This window comes from Schistocerca cancellata, unplaced genomic scaffold (genome assembly GCF_023864275.1).
Source record: "Schistocerca cancellata isolate TAMUIC-IGC-003103 unplaced genomic scaffold, iqSchCanc2.1 HiC_scaffold_368, whole genome shotgun sequence".
In the NCBI taxonomy this organism is placed as follows: Eukaryota; Metazoa; Arthropoda; class Insecta; order Orthoptera; family Acrididae; genus Schistocerca; species Schistocerca cancellata.
Window position 1 is genome coordinate 45,001 of NW_026046386.1, and position 5,000 is coordinate 50,000.

At 54.8% G+C, this 5,000-nt stretch overlaps 1 non-coding gene across 1 annotated transcript in view; it reads left to right on the top strand.

The window, feature by feature from the left end:
• Positions 1-4,963: 4,963 nt before the first annotated feature.
• The window catches only part of LOC126119123 (small subunit ribosomal RNA), a 1,909-nt gene continuing 1,872 nt past the window's right edge, over positions 4,964-5,000 (top strand). Inside the window, exon 1 of the ribosomal RNA XR_007525841.1 lies at positions 4,964-5,000. This exon is cut by the window's right edge and continues 1,872 nt beyond it. This is a non-coding gene — a ribosomal RNA (small subunit ribosomal RNA).

The window sequence follows — 5,000 nt, forward strand, 5'->3', positions numbered from 1 at the left end:
GGCGTATCGGTTTGCGGGGCCCCTTGCCGCTGGCGTGGGGCGCTGCGATGGGTGCCGCCTCCGTGCGCGGCGGGGCAGGCGGGGGCGGCGGGCCGGGCGCGGTGTGGTCCGCCCGCGCTACAGCCGTAGCGCTTTGTCAGCCGGTGATGGGCCGCCAGACGGGGCGGGTGTCCGGCGCCACCGGTGGGAGCGTCGCGTGGAGGGCGGCGGCGTCGGGTGGTGCCGTGGCGTGCGGTCGCCGGGTGCCCGGCAGGCGACGGTGAGTTTTCGCCGGCCCCCAGCGCCGGTGTGGTAACATAGCGTCCACCGCAGTACGGTTGACCTACATACTATAACTCTAATCTGATGTGATTAGAAATAAAATATAATAAGACATGATGCTCCGCAAGAAAATAGACTTGGGATAGGGTGTGTCGTTGAGTCAAGCCCCGGGTCGGTTAGTGGTGGTGTGGTGATAAGTCTGTAGGGGTGCCTCAGTGAATTATTATTGTTGTTTTGTGACGTCGTCAATTGATTGATTCCTGTCCCTGTGGACAGATGCAACAGAGGTGAACATCATTTCGTTGAGGGCGTTTATTATTTCCATGTATCTGCAACGAGTAATAGGAGGGTGGGAAAATAGTACGAAGTATGCTTGCGTGAATAACGCGTGGTCAACGGTTCGCGCGCGCCCTCTGGTCCCGACGCCATCAACGTCCACAATAAACAGACCATACCGCATGATGTTGACAATGCCGCCCACAGGCACAACACAGCCATCTTTGGGAATGTGACCAAACTACATTGCCATCCGGCCCAGAAACGACACCTCCATCTACAGGAATCCAACGAAACTACGCCAACCATACCTCCAAAACACGGCACCGCCATCTATGACAATGTGACGAAACCACATGCAATAGCTCCATCTACGCGAATCGGACGACACTACGTCCACCATGTCGAGCGCACCACAAACAAAAATACCGCCACCTGCAGGTCCCCCGCAACATGACCTGCTGCACCGATGATACCGCCATCTATGAGACGCCACGCCGACTACGACATCGCTAGGTCCCACAGTGCCCATTTTCCGACGCCACCCACAAACCCTGCATCATCTGCCCACCACAGGAGCCCCAACGCCTGTGCCTGCGTCGCACGAAGTCGTCGACCGACAATCGCTCCACCCACCCGCACGTGCGCCCACCCCACCCCAACCGCCCAAATCGCAACTCCAGCGGATGAACGGCGGACTCTTCCCGCACTCGTAACGTGCAATCCGCCCCTATATCTTGCGTTTCATGAAGAGTTATATCGAATATGCCATATTCCCGCTGTCCCTATACATGCTGTAAGTAGCTCGCTTGCTACAGCAGCAGCAGCAGCAGCAGCACCACCTCCGCGCGCTTCCCTGGGGGCACTGAACCGCAGGATGCGAGACCCCACGCCCAGTGGCAAACAGGGCTCCTCTCAGAATATAGGCGGTCCCTACCCCTCACAACGATGACGGTGGGAGGGCCGTTTTACGAGACCATTTCCTGCGGTGCCAACGCTGTCGTAGAGCCGATACTCCATCTTTGGTACAAGGCAATCATTCCGCTGTAAATCAGTACGTCACTCGTAGTTCAGTCACCTCACAGCACTGCTCAGTAAACTATGCAGGCCCACATAGATAGATTATGATAGATTATATACGCAAATGCCCCTATACATGCTGAACGTCCGTACACACAAAATGAACCACACGTCAGCCACACACTCTATCACACACTACTCTCTGCCTGTAACAGACACAGATACAACTACTAAGCACCAGCATGGACCAACGTCCGGTGCATCCTATCCGCCACAGTACACCAACTACGCTATGATAACCAGACCGGGAGGTCCAATCATAAAACAGAATACCCCACTCGTCCGACAACCACAATTGCTCAGAGAAGCCACCAACACCCACACATGTCCTACACAGGGGTGCACCCATCACCACCACACTGCCTCGTCTTACAGCACAAACACACTGGCAGGAATGAAACACACAGGTCTGCCGCAACCACAGACACGGCTCGCCCCCTCTCACTGGCGAAAAGCGCATCCCGACGTGACATAACTCCTTTGACACACTGACGCTGCCTCGGGCATCCACGTCCTACGGTCGATATCAACGAACCTCCCCCCCCCCCTCCCCCCCACAACACGCCATCCCATACCACATTGTGTACCGTACCCAAACCTAACGTGTACTGTACTACAACGCAATGTGTACCATAACACAACCCAGTTTGTACCTTAACCTAACCTATGTCACCTTAACCTAACCTATGTCACCTTAACCTAACCTATGTCACCTTAACCTAACCTATGTCACCTTAACCTAACCTATGTCACCTTAACCTAACCTATGTCACCTTAACCTAACCTATGTCACCTTAACCTAACCTATGTCACCTTAACCTAACCCATCTTGCACCTTAACCTAACCCATCTTGCACCTTAACCTAACCCATCTTGCACCTTAACCTAACCCATCTTGCACCTTAACCTAACCCATCTTGCACCTTAACCTAACCCATCTTGCACCTTAACCTAACCTATGTTGCACCTTAACCTAACCTGTGTTGCACCTTAACCTACCTCAATTTGCACCGCAATGTAACGCAATTTGCACCGCAATGTAACGCAATTTGCACCGCAATGTAACGCAATTTGCACCGCAATGTAACGCAATTTGCACCGCAATGTAACGCAATTTGCACCGCAATGTAACGCAATTTGCACCGCAATGTAACGCAATTTGCACCGCAATGTAACGCAATTTGCACCGCAATGTAACGCAATTTGCACCGCAATGTAACGCAATTTGCACCGCAATGTAACTCAATTTGCACCGCAATGTAACTCAATTTGCACCGCAATGTAACTCAATTTGCACCGCAATGTAACTCAATTTGCACCGCAATGTAACTCAATTTGCACCGCAATGTAACTCAATTTGCACCGCAATGTAACTCAATTTGCACCGCAATGTAACTCAATTTGCACCGCAATGTAATGCAATTTGCACCGCAATGTAATGCAATTTGCACCGCAATGTAATGCAATTTGTACCGCAATCTACCCCCACATTGTGCCTTAACCTAACCCACATTGTGCCTTAACCTAACCCACATTGTGCCTTAACCTAACCCACGTTGTGCCTTAACCTAACCCACGTTGTGCCTTAACCTAACCCACGTTGTGCCTTAACCTAACCCACGTTGTGCCTTAACCTAACCCACGTTGTGCTCTTAACCTAACCCAAGTTGTGCCTTAACCTAACCCAAGTTGTGCCTTAACCTAACCCAAGTTGTGCCTTAACCTAACCCAAGTTGTGCCTTAACCTAACCCAAGTTGTGCCTTAACCTAACCCAAGTTGTGCCTTAACCTAACCCAAGTTGTGCCTTAACCTAACCCAAGTTGTGCCTTAACCTAACCCAAGTTGTGCCTTAACCTAACCCAAGTTGTGCCTTAACCTAACCCAAGTTGTGCCTTAACCTAACCCAAGTTGTGCCTTAACCTAACCCAAGTTGTGCCTTACCCTGCTCTGTAATTGGCATATGACACGTTACATTAATGTATTGTCCAACCGCAACCCGCTCAGAATGTTGTGTACACAGCTACGTGTCATCTCCCCATAACAGCTGCATTGCAGTGTGGTACGCCATAGAGACGTGTGGGAGTAATGGACGCAGTGGATGGCGATCAGCATGAGCCGTCTGTTCATGTAGTGGCGCGTGTATGCAGACGTAGTAGTCTCTTCTCACACAATGTGATAGCACGGTGCCCCGCGTTCCACATCTGCGACATGCTACAGAGGCCGGTTGACAGTTGGTCGCGCAATGGACATCGCATACGTACGGGGGCACCTTCCACGTGCCCTCTAGTCGGGCACATTTTGTTGCGTGGATGTGAGCGGATGTAGTGTGTCTTGACACCTGACAGGCAGGCATGCAATAATAGTTGACTTTGCAAACGGGGATGGACGTGTACGTTTACTGGTGACGTTACGCAAATGAACAACTGGTAACCCGTTGTGGTGCGGTTGTCCTTGCTGGAGGTACATCTGTGAGGGCAACGATCGGTACAGCTACGAAGCGGTCCCCACCATACCAACGAACGTGAATGTGAATCTGGGTGTGAAGCGATACGCGGCTGTGGGTGGGTGGGACTGTCCCCGGCCGGTGAGGGGGGGCCGCCCGGCGTGCTGGCCGCGCGGTGCGTGGGCGCACGCGCTACAGCCGGCTGGTGGGGGCGCCCAGTGGCAGGCGCGCCGGCCGACGGACGCGGCAGGCGGCGCAGCTGCGCGCCGGGGCACCCTGCGCGCGGCGCCGTGCAGCCAAAGTGGGTCCTCGCCGGCCCGGTGCGAAGCGCGGTGGACATCTGCAGTGTGCTGGTCCGATTGAGGACTGTGTGCGTTGAGGATGCGCCGCCGCCCGGCACTCGGCGCCGCGACGCCGTCTGCTGCTCGGTCGCCCCAGCGGTTCTCGCTGGTGGTTTGTATCGCAGTTGTGCAGACGTGTTGGCACGTGCGCTGTGCTGGGAGAGTTCGCTTCGGCACCCACGTGGGGCCTTTGCCCTTCTGTGGCGCTGGCGTTGGAGCTGCCGGTCACCGTAGGTGGCGCGTGTTGTCTCCCGCCGGCAATGCCACGACAGCACGCTCCCGGGCCTCTGTCGGCAGCGGCAAGCTCAGTTGGGAGCACGGGTGGTCGCACCTAAAGCGTCTACTCGCCTAACTCCGGGCGATTGCGCCTCTCTCGAACCCGACCAAGTACTTAGGACGGCGCTGCGCGCCGCCGGGACCTGAGAGGGTTTCGAGGTGTATTGTGCAGGGGAGCTCAGCCTCCTCCTGTTTGCAGAATAATTGAGCGGACGCTTGCGTGTTCGCGCGGGCCCCTGGGACACACTCCCGGGCGGCCGGCTGCTCAGCTCTAGTTGACGCAGCTCCCTGGTTGATCCTGCCAGTAGTCATATGCTTGTCT